We start from the raw sequence: 20,029 nt of genomic DNA, 5'->3' as shown, positions 1-20,029 counted from the left end.
TGCACTGCTCAGCTCCAGGGGTACCATTCACATTGCAGACTTCACACATCTGTAAATTCATTATGATGACATTTGGGCTGATGGCAGTAAAGGTGTCCTCTAATTCACACAAGGGCACCATATGGCCTAGAAGCGCCGCAGTTTGGCCTCTAGCAAGGCAGTACTTCCCCTTGCGGGAGACCCTAGGCCCTTTGCTGTTTTCATTTTTAATGTAGATACTGATGACCTCATTCATACAAACAGCTTCATCCACCACCTATATGGCTCTTAAATTGTTATATTATCCACAACCAGACTTCTCTCCAGAGCCCTAGACTCACCTTCTAATGGGGTTTTTACACAGTTCTACTCAGATATTTCAGTGGCACATAAAAAAATACAACACATTAAAAAGATTAATTGATCCCCAATCCTGATTAACACCACCACCAACCATCTCGTAACTCAAGCCAGAATGTGAGAATTATCTCTATCTCACTCACTCCCCACAAAACATCAATCTGTAAATCCTGGAGATTCTGCCTCAATTAACTTCTTTCACATGTGCCCCTGCTACATTCTTAGTGCAGTTGTTTGGGGCCCCTCAGTGGCCCTCTCTAATCACCTGTCATCTTTTCTGTTAATCTGGTGCACTCCACATCCACATAGTTTCCAGTGGAATCTTTGCATATATTACCATGTCACTCTCTTACTGAAGCTTCTTCAGTTGTTATATCTTGCTAATGCAATTCGTGATGAAATTTGAATTCCCAGTTGTGGGATATAACAAGGCACTACAGGTGAGCTGGTCCCGGCACGCTTCTCCATTTTCAATTTCCACCACTTGTCCTGACATATATGACACTTTAGACATACACATTACCTTTGGCTTCCTTAACAGGCCCAGCTCAACCTCTGAGGCTGGGTCAGTGGTCCTTCCTAGAACTCCAGTGGTATTTAGCAGAGCACATTGCAGTAGTTTCCAAATCTGTCTTTCCCGTGAGACTTCAAGTACCTTGAGAACAGGGAAATGATTTTATCTTTGTATCTCTAGTACTTGCTACTCAGAATAATTGACAAGTCGATGGGCGAATGCATAAGTCAAAGAGAAAGGAAAGGGAGGAAATTATGAACTTCAAATTCTTCTGAAAGATCAGGAAAGGTGAGGAGCATAAGGAGGTAAGGTAGGAAAGAAAATAGTGGCTATGACGCAGTCCGTATCTCTAGATTTCAAAATCACTCAGCTTTTTCTAACCGCGTAGGTAGAAGTGTAGCATTGAATGCAGCATTATTTCACAGAGACACCCAACATTTTTATGCTTCAGTTTTTTAAAAAAATCTTTAAAAGGGGCCAAATTACTTCAAAGCAGTAATACCCTATAAAGTCTTTGTGAAAGCGATGGATATTGATGATAAAACTTAAAGGAAAGGTGCTATGATATTTAAATGTAAAAGAATAATGGGAGAGAATACAAGTTGCCTTTACACAAAGCTATTTCAAAACAGTGAGCTTAAAAGGAAACTCTCCAAGCATACTTTTTCTTCTATTCTTTTTTCTTTTAAAAAAGTTTGTTATTTTGAAAGTACATAGATGTTCACAGCTATAAAGAGGCAGCAGTGTCACATCTATTTGAAGTACATTTAATGTCACCATTAAGCTGTATCAATTACTTTGTATATGTAACAAACAACGGAGATGAGTTTTTGGCTTATAAAAATTATCTTGAATTACGTCTGAGGTTTTATTTTGTTTCAAGTTCAAATATCTGGGGTATATCTGTTTGAATACCATCATCAACAGAGCCTTATGATGGAATATATCATTTCCTAAATGAACACCCACAGAGTTTTAGAAGAAGTCAACTCTCCACACCATTCGTTTGAGCTATGATTAAACCATAATGCTGGCAACTACATGTCATAATTTCAAGCACAGACATTTTAAAATGCAGTTAATTAAAAAAAATTTTTTTTTAGTTTTAAAAGTTTACTTAGTCTATGTTTTGTTTCATTTGTATCTTCCTTTATAGTATTAGACATTCAAAAGGTGCTCAATAAATACTTAGACAAATTATTAAACCTTCTAAGCCTCATTTTTACTCATCAAAGAGATGGGATTAATACCCATATCATAAAGTCATTGGAGGATTAAGCGAGATAGTGCTTTGTACCGTGCCTGGTACATAGTAACCATTCAATCAAAGGTTGCTATTATTATGTGCATGTCTGATCCTTGTAAGCCTGGTTGAGGGGCTGTTTTATCCTCAACACTGTCATCTTATATTTCAGTTCTATAAGTGGGGTAATAGTTGAGTAACAAAACACAAAGCCAGGTTCAGAGACAAACTGGAAACTCTAAATGAACATAGCCAGCCAATAATGAGACACTGCAGACTAAATAGCTTATGAAACAAATTTTTACCCTTTGGAATGATTATTTTATCTGCCACACAGTATAAAGTTAGTATTGAATAACTTAATGTACATTATAGGTCAAATGCAAATGTTGCTTCATGTGAGTTTTCTCTCCACCAAGGATTTTCATCAATTCTCCATAGGCCTATGACTCCAAGCAGATGGAGAACCACTGACCTAGACAATTGCAGGCACGGAAGGTACTTTGTTCTTCTTATAAGCACATTTGGCAGTGCAGCGAGGCATGCAGGATCTTAGTTCCCTGACCAAGGACCGAACCCACGCCCCCGGCATTGGAAGCGTGGAGTCTTAACCATTGGACTGCCAGGGAAGTTCTAAAAATAAACTTCTAAAAGAGGGATTTTTCTGACTCTTCCCCATTTTTGCAGATGTTTTTCAGGTGTTATTCTGAATCTTCTCTGTTTCTCTTTGAGTGTATTCTTTTGATCTCTCCTCAGCAGAGAAACAGAACTGTTGGCCACAGTCATTCAGAATTGATCTCAATTTACTACTTTACTCTTCTTGCATTAAATAGTCATTTTATAGGAATTCTCTCTGCTGTTACCAACATTCCACATTATCCATATTATTTTCCTTTTAAATGATGATATGGGAGAATAAGATCAGTGTTCTACATGAACGATGAGACTTCATGAACAATAGAAGGAAGATTCACTATCATCCAGTTTAGAAAAAAATTGAAAGTGGTTGTAGATGGTGGACAGTATAATTTCCTTAAAGCACTGTGAGTTAAAATAGTTTAACTCTACCCACAACAGATTTACTGATCTGAAGAAATCACCAAAAAAGACATGTTGATTCTCAGGCTAAAAAATCAAGAAGCACTTGGGTTGGTCAGAAACCTTGCTGAATTCTCTAATATCAAAGAATGTTTTCAGGGAAAATCTCATGAACAGAAGTAAAGAACAAGAATTTGTAGATATTTTTCCCCAATAGTGATCAAAAAATAGAGACATAAAATCCTGACATTCTGGAAGCCCGAGGGGCTTGTGCTGTGGTGGGACAGGATTCTGCTTAGATTTCACTGCCATATTTTGTATGAGCCATTTCAAGAGTATTCACTGCATGTTGCACTAATTCCATGTTCACTAAACTATCTTTTTTGGACCCAACATAATAGTCTGACTCCATCATTTGGTGTTTGACTACAGACATCTTTTATGCCTTACCCCTCCCTCTTCCCCTTCTGTCTTACATCTGGGCAAGCTGATAAAAACCTAGGTGCTTTTTCACCAACAGCAAGTTCAAATCATGCACTAAAACCCTCACTCCAGCTTCAGCCCCTAACCACCATAAAAACTCAAAGGCAATCTCCTTTTGTCCTTTCACAGTTCTTTCAAGCCATTTCAGATCAGCTTGAGAGGCCTGTCTTGCTCTCCCCAGAAAGCTTCATTATGGGAATAAAAAACCTTTTCATACATTCTTGGTGTGTGTGTGTGTGTGTGTGTGTGTGTGTGTGTGTGTGTGTGTATTTGTGATGATTGGTTTCGAAATCCAAACCAAATTTTGGGTGGGGATCCATCCCAACTCTGTGGACTGGCCATAGCACCCAGTCACCAAGATACTGGAAGGAGGGTCCCTTGCAATGAAGACATAATAATTTTAGTACCTAGGAAGAAATCTGCATCCAATAGTAACTTAATAAACTGAGCCTCTAGTTCAGGTGTCCCCAGTCCCCTGGCTGTGGACCGGTATTGGTCTGAGGCCTGTTAGGAACTGGGCCGCGCAGCCTGAGGTGAGTGGCGGGCCAGCGAGCAAAGCTTCCCCTGCCCCTCCCCATCGCTCCCCATCGCTCCCCATGGCTCCCCATCACTCCCCATGGCTCCCCATTGCTCCCCATCGCTCGGATTACCACCTGAACCATCCCTCCCACCCCCCAATCCGTGGAAAAATTGTCTTCAACGAAACTGGTCCCTGGTGCCAAAAAGGTTGGGGACCACTGCTCTAGTTCATACATCAATTTTTTGTGAGTTCATATACTGGGAATCCATTCCATTGAATCTAATCAATGTTAACATGATGTCAAGATTCAATTTCAGAAACTGAGAAGCTGAAGATTAGTCTTTGGAATTTGGTAACCTTTCCAACAGATCACTACAGCACACCTTCTCTTTTTGCTTTTATTTATCATATGGAAACACAATTTTATTCCTCTAAGAAATAATGCACACTTCATTTGAAGGAACAGTTCTTTTTTATGGAAGGGAAACTTAAATGCCTGCAGGGGGCAGTAGGTAACTTAAATGGAGCAGGCAAGAGAAAATAGACAGGCTAAGCTTTGCATTACCACCCAGAATAATCTGGCTCTATTACATTGCCCATTAAAACCCTTTACTGTGCTTTAAAAGGCATTGTGCAGCTAGATTTTGACCCCCTGCTGTAACTGTTAATGTTGAAAAGTTGCATAAATAGAAATAGCAGCATTTTAACCCCTTTGTTATTAAACAAAAACCTCTTGGTATCTGCAATGTAGACACTAACTTACAGGAATGTATATAAATAGGCGAAGAGTGCCACTGAAGGAATCAAGGCCTTTGTTTCAACTCTCTCTTGTTTTGCATTTCCACTTTCATTTTTATTTTATTTTGACCAGACCCTTATGCTTCATTAATTGTTATAAAATCTGATGCTCAATAAATGGACATTACTCCTGAAGTAAATCCAGATGTTGACTTTGGTATTTCCAAACACTTTTTGGAAATACCAAAGTCAATATTTTATGGAATATTTTATGGAAACTTTGAGCTATTTGATAAAAACATAACAAATATTATTCGCTGAACTAGAAATCTGCAAAAACATAGATGTTTTTATAGAATTCTGGGATTTTGGAATTATCCAGAACTTGGTTCAAATAATGGCTTCACCAGTTACTAACTCTGTGACTGGGGAAAGTTCATTAACCTCAACAGTCCTGTGGAATGTTGTGAGGATTAAGTGAGATTGCATACATAAAGCATCCATCATATTGCCCAGAACAGGAAGTCCTCCATAAATGTTAACCCCTTTCATTTCCAAGTTAGTCCATGCAAGTCCTTTTGGCTTTGGTACTGTGAAACCTTGTAGGGGCTTCATGAGCCTTACAGTTCATATTTACTCACAGTATTCAAACTTGCATAATCATAGAGGATAGTTTAATTGATTTAACTTGTGGAGGTACAATAACAAAACAATGGCAGGAATTACTGTGGTGTGTTGACTCACCCATATTTGAACTTGATGTGATAAAGAAGGTGAGAGAATTAATGATGGTTATTTGTCACTTATGGCTACTCACAACTATTGCTTTTCTTCTCTTGCTTTCTGATAAGCCACAGGAAATCTACCTGCTGTGCAGACAAAGTTTTAATCAACAAACACAAATAGCCAAGCAACCGACTTTCTGAAAAATGAGTCCACTACTTACTTTAAAGGAGTAGTCTCTATATGGGAATTCATTGCCTATCCTCAAAAAGCATGGTTACACACTGACTCTACAGAAGTAAACTCTGATGCTAGGAGTGGATGAGACTGAAAGAAATCAAGCTTTCTGCTTTTTCCCTCCCAGAGGATCTTTTCAAGTTAATATCCCTGAAAGCCTAAAACAAAGCCACTTACAGACACAAGGTAAATGCAAAAGCCTGTTAATATAATGTTAGGGTTGAATATGTAAATATATCAAAGGTCAAGTTTCAGTTACAGTTCCCATAGCAATTGGAACTTAGCCACTTAACACTTCAACTGTAACAACCTAGAGTATCCACAACCAGAGAAAGCATTTCTGCAGCAGCTCTAGGCCTTCCTGTCATTGAAAAGTTTTGGCTATTATGTTGCATTTTGTTTTGGTGTGTTTATTCACGTTAGGATTTCAAACGCATCACATTTAGGGTCTACTACTGAAAGCTCTTCAAATTGGTCTGTTTCACATTTATCCTAAAATTGTCCATTTCAGCCAGTGGTATTATAAATTCGTCCTTACACTTCTTTTTTTTTTTTTTTTTGGCTGCGTCGGGTCTTCATTGCTGCATGCAGATTTTCTCTAGTTGCGGCGAGGCGGGGTTACTCTTTGTTGCGGTGTGCGGGCTCTAGGAGTGAGGGCTTCAGTAGTTGTGGCTCGCGGGCTCTAGAGCTCAGGCTCAGTAGTTGTGGTGCACGGGCTTCGCTGCTCCGTGGCATGTGGAATCTTCCTGGTCCAGGGCTCGAACCCGTGTTCGCTGCATTGGCAGGCGGATTCTTAACCACTATGCCACCAGGGAAGCCCCATCCTTACACTTTTATGGAGAAACATTTATGATAAATCCTCCTTGGAAGGCTGTTTTTATGCTATAGTGTAAGTCAAAAAATTTAAGTGTTCACCATGCAGCAAATGAATTCAAAGTGCGAAATATGTAAAAATTAAGGGCCAAAAGCCAGGAGGCTTCACCCAAAGCTGAGGGTGAAGTAGTTTTATGAAAACTATTAAAATAAAGCAACAACATTGTAAACATTGGATAAATTTTGTTTTAAAAGCAGAGGTATAAATGATTTTTTATTATACACATAGCAGGAAAATAAAGACAACAAATATAGTTTCATAGTCAGATGAGAATTAGTGATCTCTGAACCTGTCTTCTTTGTATTCAAAGCTCAGTGTAACAACTCAACATTATGCCAGAATCATGATGCAAGATCAAATGGCTGGTTTATATAGTCAAAGTAAAGTGAGTGATTCTAGAATATTTAGAACAAGGACCAACAAACTATATAGCCCATAGGCCAAATATAGCCTGAGGTCTATTTTTATAAATAAAGTTTTATTGGAATATAGTCAAACCTATACCTTTATATACTGTCTGTGGTTGCTTTCATGCTACAATGACAGGCAGATGGAATGGTTGTGATAGAGACTACTGGGTTGGCAAAGCTTAAAATATTTACAATCTGGACCTCTAGAGAAAATTCACCCAAGAAGCTTAAATAAAAGCAGCCATAAAGATCCACTGCCTGGATAAAGGTCCTACTGTATAGCACAGGGAACTTGTGATAAACCATAATGGAAAAGAATATGAAAAAGAATGTATGTATATGTATAACTGAATCACGTTGCTGTACAGCAGAAATTAACACAACATTGTAAATCAGTTATATTTCAATAAAATAAATTTGAAAAATAAAAAGATCCATTGCCTGAAATATACAACTTTCTGTATTTGGTTGAGGAGAAGTTGACAAAAAAATGCATAGACTAGAAATGAATATTTATTTTGTCCACTTTCGGGCCATAAAGTTACCAAATTCCAACTAAAATATGGATAAATCATCCCTTAAAGAGTTTCAGAAAAGTTGATACAATTGCCTCTTTTTCATAATCTAACCATCGATGTACAGACTCAATACATTTAAAAATCTATGTCTTGCTGGATTTAAAGCTTTAAAGTTCAAATGTCCTGTACTTGAAATCCAAAAATTAAAAAGTATATTTATGTTTTTTTACTTCAGGGGTATTTTTATTGAAAGTCAAGTAGAAATAGAATACCCCAAGCAAAATATTTATCATTTAATAACCAAGTTTTAGAGAAATGAGGAAGAATGGACAAAATAGTTATACTCAATACAGAATGAAAGAACGCCAGAAGGAACTTAGTGACATGTAAAATTGATCTTGTAAAAAAATGGGTAAGAAATAGATAGTTTTATTAGCTGGAGGAAACATGGGAATATTTATGGAAGTTTCAGCAAGGGAAATTTAGGCAAACTACTATTAAAAAAAAAAAAGGCAGAGCCATAAGAAAAACCAAGCTATATAAAATTCTGACAAGAAGACTGGAAATTCGTGTTCAGGTAATATCATGAATAATGAAAGCAATTATGGAAAATGGCAAAAAGATTGCATATTTTTCAGAAAAAAGTTAAGCCTGGAATTATAAAATGGTCGATTTAGCTTCAAACCTAAAAAAAAATACTCAAGCGACTCATCCAGAAATCAATTTTCAACTGCTTAGAACATCAGAAGGTACAAAATAATAACCACCATGGCTCTGGCTTTCTGAAAAACACATTTAGTCACACCGATCTCATTTCTTCCTATGATACAGTGACTGGAACAGTAGATGGAGTCAACTGAGGTCTTTCACTCAGTTGCTTATGACGTGCATCTTGTAAGAAAGACAAAGATGGTTTAGAAAAACACAGACTCTCCTAGGGCTGCAATATGGAAACCACTAGCTCCAGGTGGCTACTATACACTTGAAATGTGGCTAGTCTGAATTCAGATATGCTGTTAAGTGTAAATATATAACAGATTTTGAAAACTTAGTACAAAAAACTCATATCGATGATTACATATTGATTATATATTGAAATGATAATGTTTTATATATTCTGGGTTGAATAAAATATATGATTAAGTTAATTTCACCAGTTTTAAAATATTTCAATGTGACTATTAGCAAATTTAAAATTACACATAGTTTGCATTTGGGCTCAACAATATTTCTACTGGAGAGCACTGTCTGGAATATGGATGCTAAACCCAGTAGATTGTGGAGAATCTTTTGTCCTTTGTGAGCATCATGTTTTCCTATGTAACAGAGGGTGGGAAGGTTGAGAGGTTGGAGGGTAGGATGGGGGCAGGAGAGTTCTTTGTTGGGCTGTTGGACAGTGTGTCCCCTCTATTTCTGTGTGGCTAGCATTTCTAGGCCCCACCCACTCATGCTTCCCCATCTCTAGTCATGACAGCCCAAACCATCCTTCTCGTGGTTCCAAATGCCCCTAGGGTGATATCCCATGTTGAAAACCAGTGGGCTAGGAGATTGCTCATAGGGTCCTTTCCAGTGCTGAATTTTTATGATTCTACAGTGTGATTTTATAAAACTCCTTTTTTTGTTTTGGTTTTATGAAAATTACCTTTTATTGATATATGAAACTACAGTCTAATGACAGCCCACTTGAGGGCTGAACACACGACCATTCTTAGTATTTACCCTGTACAATTTTCTAAGTTTGTATGAAGTTTATTCATCTAGCATTCTAGCACTTAGCACCTGCTGCTTTTTATTTCATTCATTTGTGTACATGTCTTTTGCTCCAAGCAAGATCATAAGCTCTGATGGCAGGAAGTTTCTTATATAAATTTTCTCTCCCATAACAAATGAATAATAGATACCAGTGAAGTAAATGGATCCAGAGGTCAGGATAGCTTTCTGGATTGCATTAGAATCTGGTGTTATTTAATATTTTCAGCAGTGACTATGATGGTCATTCATTTGAAACTTAACCATATGCTGCCTTAAGCAGTATAAAAATTTGACTGTCCAAATTAAATAGAATTCTTTGAGGACAGAGAATTATGTGTTACTGTGGTAATAATATTTTAAAATAACTGTGATATCATATTCATTTTCTAATTTAGGAATTGAAAGAACCCTAAAAAGCAGACATTGTTATCATCTCCATTTTACTGAAGAGGAAACCTTGGTTTAAGGAAGTTGAAAACCTGATGACAGGAGTGCCAGGATTTGAAGATAGAACTTGAATTTAGGTCATCTGGTGCTGGACTGATGGTCTTTGTGTCACTCTACAACACTGTAATATTCCTTCCTTTGTATCTGTCCTAGTTTGGTTTTCCATAGAAGTTGACCCTGAGAAAAGGATTTGAGTGGAAGTTTGGGGAGGTGCAGGGAAAACCTGAGGAGTAGGGATATGAAAAGCATCCAGTAAGGAGTGATATTAAGTCACAATATGCAAATGGGCCTTAATATCTCAGGTAAATACTGGAAATGGAGATATTTGGAGCATTTGGAGATTGGGCCTTTACAGAGGTGATTAAGCTAAAATGAGCATGTTAGAGTGGGCCCTAATCCAATCTGTCATGTCCTTATAAGAAGAAGAAATCTGGACACACAAAGAGACATCAGGGATGTACACACAGAGGAAAGACCATGTGAGGACACAATGAAAAGGCGGCCACCTACAAGCCAAGGAGAGAGGCCTCAGAAGAAACCATACTTGCCAACAGCTTGACCTTGGACTTTTACCCTCCAGAACTGTGAGAAAATAAATGTCTATCATTTAAGCCACCCAGTCTGTGGTATTTCGTTATGGCAGCAATTGCAAATGAATACATGATGGCTCAGAAATTTTCCTCCCAAGTAGTAAGGGAGCTGGAATAAATGTTCTTAAGTTTCACACTCTGTACTCATGGGTCTCATATGGTCTCCTTGTCAACTCAAAGCCCCTGGCTAGGGACTCTGACCTGTGAACCAGCTGGACTGTCCTCACCTACTTCCTGTTTTTGCCTCCCCGCTGCCATCCCTGTTCTGCTATTTTCCAGTATTGCTCACAACCATGCATAGACAACACACCCATTTTCATCTGAATAAGACGTTGGAGAATCGGCCTTCCCAGCTACTACTCAGGTAGATGGGTATTTTGGAAATAGCATTAGAATTCAAAAAGAGTTAGAAGCACTGGAATGAAGTACACAAAGTGAATTTTCATAGCAAACACACATAGAATTAAAAACATTTCAGAAAGACAACAGCCATCAGTTATAGCTAAAGATTTTGAATTCAAACTGAATTCTAATGCAGAATATAGCACAATAACACATTATCAGTGTCATTATTTTAAGTAAAGAGCCCAGGGCTGATACAGAACAAGTGAGGTACGGATGTGAACGCACATTTTAATTCATTGCACCAGTGGTGTTTGATGATATTATTATGTATCTAGAGGACAAGAGGATATGCTGGAAGAAGAAATTAATTTTCCATTACACATCTGGGTAAAAATTATATCTAGTTTGGAACATTATGAAATGATATATAAAGTGGAAATATTGAAAAGAGGCAAGAAGTGAAAAATAGAGATGGTTTAACATTTGTTTAGAAATCTTTGAGGAAAAGCCTGTGAAATTTGGAAAATGAAGATCAGCAACAATACTGAAGTTTCTGAAATGGTATCTGGTGGATTCAGATCAGTTATCTATTCCTACTGGGGATTTAAAAGAGAAGAAATGGATATTAAAAGCTGAAGGAGAGATTTAACTGAGCCTCACAAACCTTGAGGGTCAGAGTAAAATATTAGAAAATGCCACCAAAGGTTAAAAAAATTTCCTCTCCAGGGACCTGTAAGAACAAGGATGATCGATCACACTTTACAATGGATCTTGGGATCTTGATCAGGCCACACAATTTATCACAGTGAGAACAAATAATTTGGAAGTACAGTTCTTGGACACTTGAGCAATATTTAAGAATTCAGTGACAATTTAACTTGCCTACAACTTCTTTATTTAAAGCCTGACCTAATCTCTCTCAGAACTGCAGGTTCAAATTGATTTTTGTGGCCTGGATAGATACTTATTCTGGTGGAGTTATGTAAGGTTCTTTTATAAAGGAGAGAGATGAGCCTCTCGGAGATTTTTCTATCTTTGTGTTGATTTTTTTATTGAGATGAAATTCACATAACATAAAATAAACCATTTTTAATGCGTTCAATTCAGTGGCATATGATATATTCACACTGGTACAAAACCATCACCTTGATAAAGTTCCAAATTTGTGTTGATATTTGCAGTTAAGACAGTCTTCAGTGTATTTCTTTTTGAGGTTTCCTAATAAAATAACAATGTGGTACAGAATCTAGAAATCTGAAGGGTTTTGGTAAACTTTCATTTGGAATTAAAACAGTCACTTAATACATGCATGATACATGTTTGTGTTTGATAAATGAATGATAATAAAATAAGTTAGAGTGCTATTAACCAATAAGATAAAATGCTGATTAGAGAGTGTCCTGCTAATTAGCTTCAGGAGAAATATGAAAATGTACTACACCCCAAAAGGCACATTTCAAATAAAATTTGATTATTGTTAGCTGTAGAAAATTCAATCTTTAGTGGGTAATTTTGTGTATGAACTTCAGAAACACTAATATAAAAGTCTATCCCTCTATGTTTGCCAACTGTTACATGATATATTTGAAAAATGTTAAGCATAATGGTAAGATAAACACTGGTCACTGAGACAAGTAAAAACATGCAATATTTTATAGATAAGTACATAGGAATTAATGAACATTTAAGAGTAATAAAACTAGATACAACAGGCTTTAATGATGTTAAAATATATATGCTTAGAAAAGAGCAGGAGCTGTCTTCCCACTCTCACTCCAACAAGGTAGAGAGAAGGTATGTGACAAGCTGATGTTCTTTCTGCACACAGAGGATTAAGACATGAGAGAACCAAATGTTCTCTCAGGAAATCCAGAGATTTCTGGCCCTTTGTATTTTACTTTGTGAGTGTTTTTTAAAGATAGATAATGATAGATAGATGATAGATAGCTAGATAGATTCATTGAATAATACATGTAACCTTAGGAAAACACATGTTGTTTGAAGAGAGGAAAGATTCTCCAGGCCAAGTATCTCTCCCTAGAAGTCCTCCTTGGGGCCTGAAAACACTCTCAGAAGACAATAAAATTTTGGGTTAAACTGTATATATGTGCTCTGAAAGTGGTCACATATCAGATAGTTACAGCATCTCTCCAATTAGTTTAAGAAACGAATTTAGTAGGACCAGTAGTGACTGGATAAATCAGGATGGAGGAATTTCCTCAAGACTAAGGATGTGAGGTTAAGGACTTCATTGGGAGAGGGTAGTTTGGGGGACCTGACCCAGAGCATCAAGAGGGCATCGGAAACCCATCCTGAAAGAAGTAAAGAACTCAGAGGCATTCTGAACAGGCTTGACTATCTTTATGATCTGGTCTATAATTGGTGGTACTGGGCTCTCACAGAGAAGCCTTCTTAATACAGTCAGTATTCATTATTTCTCTGCAAAACATTTATGGTACAATAACTAACATTTCCTGTATTGGGAAGTGATATCTTTTTTTTTTTTTTTTTTAAATCAAGAAAAGCGATATCTGCAGCTTTACATAAGCATCCTTTTATTTCACCAACAGTGCATCTGCCTTTGGGTTAGTTGCACTTATCACACTTCGCCGGTAACGCTGAGCCTTTGAAGGAAGTTTTTGTTGTTTGGTTCTTCTGAAGCTGGTTGATTTCAGTTTTTCTTGACTGATCTTGTAAACTACTTAACTGTCCCCAAATTCCTCTTAAAGAGAAAATTTTCCATTGCAAATATGGAATAAACAACATCTTTAATATTAACATTCTTTAGCCCACCTACTTTGAAAGGCATGAGTTTTTTCATCAACAACTTTTCTCTTCTTGGCAGTAGTCATAGAAAAGTTTTAAATTTTATGTGGAATATGGTCCATTTCATTCCCATCAACAATGCTCCCTGCTGCAAACCTCCACATCTGACTGAAGCAACTGTAGTTGACAACAGACTAATTGCTTCGGATGACAAATCCCTGAAGTAGAGGAGACAGATGGGGCCAGGATAGGTTTGGTTCTCTTTGGGCCTCAGTTTTTCCATTCAGAACAGGAAAAAGTTCCTGAAATTAGAGCATACAAGTTGGAATGACCATGGGTTGCCTATCAAGGATCTGAGTATACAGGTGTCACTCTGGTGTCATGAAGAATGAGCAAGGGATTTTGAGTCTTATACTCCTCTGTGTAAATCTCCGCTCCAAAAAGCACCTATCGCTTCAATTCTGTCTTCTTTTAAGTGTGAATCATGTCTGGCTTGAAGCTTTGTTGTGAGGATTAAAAAGAATGTATATAAAGATCCTGGCATAGGGTAAGTACGCAGCAGGTGGCTACAGAAGCATTTAGTCTCTGAACTACCTAGCCTAGAGCTCCACACACAGGAGGAGCATAATAAATGTTGGTTTCTTTCCTCTTTCCCTTTCTTATTATATATCTCAGCAACGGCCTGGATTTTGGCATCAGGATTCAGATGCAATGCAGTTAAGATATTGTCATGGACTGAATTGTGTCTGCCCCCTCCCCAAATTCATATGTTGAAACTCAAACCCCCAGCACCTCAGAATGTAACTGTATTTGGAGATGTCTTTAACTAGGTGATTAAATTAAAATGAGATCTTTAGGGTATGTCCTAATTAATCTAATTCATGTCCTTATAAGAAAAGGACAGTTAGATACCAGGGCTGTGCGTGTGAGTGCATGTGCGTGCACATGTGTGTGTATGTGCACACAGCAAAGATCATGTGGGGACACAGCAAGAAGGCAGTCATCTGCCAGCCAGGGAGAGTGGTCTCAGAAGAAACCAAACCTGCTGACACCTTGATCATGGACTTCCAGCTCCCAGAACTGTGAGAAATTAAATGTCTGTTGTTTAAACCACCCAGTTTCACTGTTTTGTTATGGCAGCCCTAGCAAACTAACACAGAGGTGAATATATTTCTGAATATGTGCATCTGGTGATATGTACAGCTCCCCCCAAATTTTTTAAAAAGTAAAAAGAAAGAAAAAAGGAAAGAAAGAAAGGAAGGAAGGAGGGGAGGAAAATTCCTGGTGTTACGGGCTGAACTGTGTCCCTCCAAATCAAACCCTGAATTCTCAATCCCCAGGACTTTGGAATGTTACTATATTTGGAGACAGTGTCTTTACAGAAGCAGTTAAGCTAAAATCGGGTTATTAGAGTGGACCCTAATCTAATATGACTGATAGTCTTATGAAAATAGGAAATTTGGATGCAGACAATGTGAAGACACAGAGGGAAGACGGCCCTCCACAAGCCAAAGAGAGAGACCTGGAGCAGATCGTTTCCTCATAGCCCTCAGAAAAAGCCAATCCTGCCAACACCTTGATCCCAGGCATCTAGTCTCCAGAACTGTGTGAGAAAATACATTTCCCTTGTTTAAGCCACCCAGCCTGTGGTGCCTTATTTTGACAGCCCTAGCAAATTAATCGGTGAAATAACATCTGCAAATCCAATAAGCAAGTAAATCAAGTCATACATTGTCAGCAAAGAAAGCTAACTTTTCAATAAGTTTCTAGAATAAAGTTTCTCTAGTTGTTATATCTTATAGTCCAAAAAGCAATATCAAAAAACCTGGGCCTCACACCATGCTAGAAAAACAAAGCTGTCCTCCCATTTTATCCTAAGAAAAACATTTATTTTACAGGCATACTTTAAAAACATTTATAACAATGTAAATTTTAAGAACATAAAAGAGTGGCAGTATTGGAAATCAATGTTATTGAGAATTCTCTTTTATAGTTATTTTTATTGTTGTAATTATGACAGGTTGGCAACCATTTAGACCACTATTTCTGAGGGTCATTAATTTTACACTGACCACCAGATGAAAATCATTAGTTTAGCCTCCATGTAGCAGACCATGAGCAATGTGTCTCATAGATGTCATTGACTGCATTTGAAATTTTGGAGGCTAGGTGTAGATTACTCACTGTTTTTGTATTGCCATATAGCTCCTTCAGATCAGCAGTATAGGTAAACTCAATTTTCCTTACTTCTTTTTGCATGGTTCTTATTCATAAAGGCAATTGGTTTTCTGAACAGAAATATGGTTGCTGAATTTTTCTGGCTTACATTACAATTGCTATTTTATTATAAAGTTAATGATTACACATAATCTTGGGGAAATTTTGGGACATAGCTACAAAATGAGGATAATAACGCCTTCTACAGCCCAGAGCAAGTGCCCACTTGAGGTTTTGTCCAGCACTGAGGTACATGAATGTGTGAATTTGATTACAGCTCAGCTTCTGTGTAATGCTGTTTCAATGCTTTTTTCAACCCAATCCCTATTTTTATCATTTGCAAGTATCTTCTTACTTATCCAACTGTTAGAGAAAATCCTAGGATAGCCCTCCCTATATTAGCCACAGAAAAATTGGTTATATCCCAGTTTTTGTCTGGAAAGATGCCATCGGGAGGTTAACAGTTTCCCTGGCCTAGTTCTCAGTGGAATCATTCTCCCATCGGCATTTTTCCACACAAGCATTTATACAATAAGATGTTCTAGTAAAAGCATAAATAGAAGCAGGAAAAAACCTCCCTTAAAAATCTCTAATCAAGACCACAGCCACAGCTAGCTCTGTTATTTGCTCTGCAGATTTTTTGGAATTTATGCAACACTCTCAACCTGTATTGTTACCCTGGATCCAATGCAGCCAAAAAGACTGAAATAAGACAGATGAGATTTGCATCAAGTGTCTGAAGGTCTGGGTGCCCAAGGAAGGCACTCAGACATTATCTCTAAATGCTTTGGCTCCATTCATTGTTGCGTTAACCATAAACATCCTCAGGCTCTTAGCCTGGGTTATTTTAAAGTGACTGCCCTTCAGAAAGCTCTTTGGCTCTCCATGAGGTTGAACACTGCTTCATTTTGTGAGGTAAGTCCTGTGTGTAGGTCTGTCTTGCTTAAGCAAGTTGACGAAGGATAGGAGCCCAGCATGGCTAAATACAGTTCACTGGTCCTTTGTTAAAGAATAACTTAACCTATAGTTTCTACCCCTTCACAACAAAACCTATCACTTTTTCTCTGAAAAGGCATTCTGTTATGTACAATTTCCCTTTTGCCATTTTCTATGGCATTGACATAGGTAAAAGCCCAAGTGAACATAGATTCTGAACATGATTCTGTCTAAGGCAGAATCAAAACAGCCTAAATGATTACACACTGAATTATGATCTGGGGCAAGGGCAACACACCTATATTTTATATACATAATATTTGTAGCATCATCTCTTTAGCTTTGTTGTAGCGATTATCTATTTCTGACTTTCTGTTCAATTATCACAATTGTTAATATAAAGGTGACAGTTTTAGCTGTATTTCTTACTTCATTTTTCTCTAGAAGATCTTTGAATTGCTTTATCTAAACTTCATTTCCTTTAAATTAAGAGTTTTTCTGAAATTATTTTTTCTTTTCTAGGTTAAAGAAAGTAATGCAAACTAAATAAAAATGTTCAAAATGCTGTCTCTGCCATTGGCAAATTACCTGTCTCTTTTTGCTGTTCTCATCCAAACTCAGCTGGAATTCCGATAACTGGTATATCAGAGCGCTTAGTGGCAGGCCAGTAGCCCTGATGAGATGATGTACACCAGTCAGTAAACTGACTAAGAAAAACAAATGCACACCTTGCTTTAATAGCAATGATTACCTATTGCAATTATTGAAAAACAAACAGCTTTTATCTATCAGTAATTAAATCTTTACTTTAACAAAGTTGTTGAGCATTTTCCTGAAATTTTCATATGAGGAAAAAGCAAGCCGGGGAGCTTAAAATTAAATTTGATAATAAAAATCATAAAAAATGATCTATACTTAGTGCTTTTGAAAACTTAAGTAACATGTACATAGTTTTACAAAACTAAAAGAGTGCAACATTTAAATGTACTATCCTTTAAAGTTTCATAAACTGAAGTCACCTAGTTTTTACTCACCATGTTAAATTTTGGTATTTTGCTTTATTTCTCAATTTTTACTCTGCATTTTTATAAGATGAGTATTATGTTATTATTATTTATAGTTTGAATTACTTTCTATTCATTTCTTTCTGAGCTTCGTCTTTAGAAATGAGATTTTGCAGCAACTAGACATGCACTAAATTAGTATCCCTAAGGGTCCTCATCCATCAGCAATCATACCATTCTATACCCTCAGAAATGAGTTGACCAGGAATATCATCAGGGTAACTTGACACTTGCTAACAGTAAAAGGTACCCCATGTCCCCTCACAGCATCATAAATCTCAGTAATTTCTGTCAACAGAGGAGGGTTCATCTAATTGCACACTCTCTCCTTTTATGGAGCAAGAACCAAAGTTCAGCAACTCTCAACTGGTCTCCAGTTTCAAGGCAGGATAAACCACACAGAAAAGGTATCTCCTGACATCTGTGTTTACTTCTGAGTGACACATTATCAAGAACTCACCCTCTGGTACTTTCTGGAATCATGAGTGCAAAAACTATTTATAATTCATCTATGAGGATATGCACATTTATTTTGACTACACTTTTTATTTTTGAGGCACCATTTCTCTAAGACTTTCATCTCAGTAACTGATAATGAGGGGCCTTTATTTCCCCACAATACCCATTATGATCCTTAAAGTTCTCATTTCCTCCATGAGGTCCCACAGTTGGTGCTCTGTTACCATTTCCATTCATTGGTTAAAGCAGCAGGTTACATTCACATACTCATCCAAACCACACATCCTTATTGAGTAAGGTGAAAGGTCAATACAGAAGACAGTGACTAAATAAAGCACCAAATTAAGTGTCAGAATAATTCATGAACTGTCTTTGATCGTAGTATTTACATGACAACTCTGGACAGATTATTGAATTAGAACAGCTAGTGTACATTACCTCTGGCAGAAGTTCAACCATAGAAGGAAAAGTGATGTAGGTGACTGGGTAGCAATAGAAGAACAGAAGGACATAAAAATAAGGATGGGTGGGGGAATTTCATTTGTTGGTGAAATGGGATGTTTGAGAATGTGCAGAATTTGAGAGGAATTAGACAGAAAAGAGAGAATGAAAATAAATGTAACTGAGGTTCTAGAGGAGCTCAGAGGGCATAAAATTAGTAGAAAAGATAGAGTTATCAGCACTGAATACAGGAAGGTCATTTCATTCTTGAAAAGGAGGAAAAGAGGTCGGGGGTGGGGGAGGTAGATAAATGTAGGTTAGAGCAGAACCTGAGATAGATCTTTGGTTATTTCTTTTTTTCTCTAAGGAGTATAAGGCAAGATCATATTTTGCTTATTAAAGAGCTAAAGGAAGGTGCTCCTGGAAAGGGATAAATATTCATAACCACAGCTCTACATGGGAAAGAAAACAGATCAGAAACTAGTGAAGAAGCTGAAGCAGCAGAGTATCCAGCTGAGATTGAAGATGGATTTGTACCACCCCACTTCATACAAATATTTACCTGCTTTTCTCCAGTAACACTTGAGTGCCCGTGGTTGGAGCAGGAACAATAGATCGTTGGCAAGCTGCAGACTTGGGGGTATAAACAATGGATTTAAGGGAAACAAATGGAAAAGGTCAGGAGTAGAGGAAGCTGGCAAAGGAGTAAAGTAGTGGACCTAGGTGCTCAGAGAGGGAAGTACCTCTCATGAGACGGAGCTCATGGAATAGGAGAAAGTGTGTGTGTATGATGGGCAGAGAGAAGGCAAATGACTGGAGGTCCTGCCAAATTGGACAAGTAGCTCTGGTGGGAGAAAGAAAACGAGAGAGCTGGAAGTAAAGAATGTCACTGTCCCAGTGTGAACTGTTAGATTTAGAGATTTTAGATACAGCAGTCTGGAGCAACATCCAAGCCCAAGGACTGGCCATGGAAGTAGTCTCCTAAAAGTAGGGTGCTTTAGTTGGCTTGAAATGAAAGCTGAAGGAGATGTGGGATCAGGGCACTGTACTGCTGTGCGCTCCTCCACACGGATGCTGAACCTTAGGACACGCTCAGAAGTTGGAAAGGCATGGACATTTGTGAGTTATGTGTTTGACAGATATCAGAGAATGATCTGGAGGTGAAAAGTAATAGCAACAAGGATTGGCAGAAGCTGCAGAAATTGTGAAAGAGGAGAGGCTTGCTTTTGGTGAGAAAACAGAGACCTGCATGAGCAACATGGAAAGGTAGGAGGACACTTGGCCCAACTCACAGGGCAGGCTTATATGAAGTCATGGATAGAAAAGTCCTCCATGGGATGTAAAATATAATTTAAGTTGAAGGTATTATTATTAT

At 37.6% G+C, this 20,029-nt stretch overlaps 1 protein-coding gene across 4 annotated transcripts in view; it reads right to left on the bottom strand.

Annotated features, from left to right (window-relative positions):
* Nucleotides 1-20,029, bottom strand: part of FAR2 (fatty acyl-CoA reductase 2) — a 151,381-nt gene that overhangs the window by 110,069 nt on the left and 21,283 nt on the right. Inside the window, exon 2 of one of the 4 annotated variants that reach the window (XM_036867071.1) lies at nucleotides 17,279-17,397. The exons of the other annotated variants lie outside the window; for them this stretch is intronic. The gene's annotated coding sequence lies outside the window, so the exon portion shown is untranslated. The remainder of the gene's footprint in view (nucleotides 1-17,278; nucleotides 17,398-20,029) is intronic. 4 annotated transcript variants of the gene reach the window in all.

The sequence above is a fragment of the Balaenoptera musculus genome, chromosome 10, assembly GCF_009873245.2.
Source record: "Balaenoptera musculus isolate JJ_BM4_2016_0621 chromosome 10, mBalMus1.pri.v3, whole genome shotgun sequence".
NCBI classification, from domain to species: domain Eukaryota; kingdom Metazoa; phylum Chordata; class Mammalia; order Artiodactyla; family Balaenopteridae; genus Balaenoptera; species Balaenoptera musculus.
The sequence above is the reverse complement of the archived record's forward strand: the minus strand, read 5'-3'. Positions and strand labels throughout refer to the sequence as shown.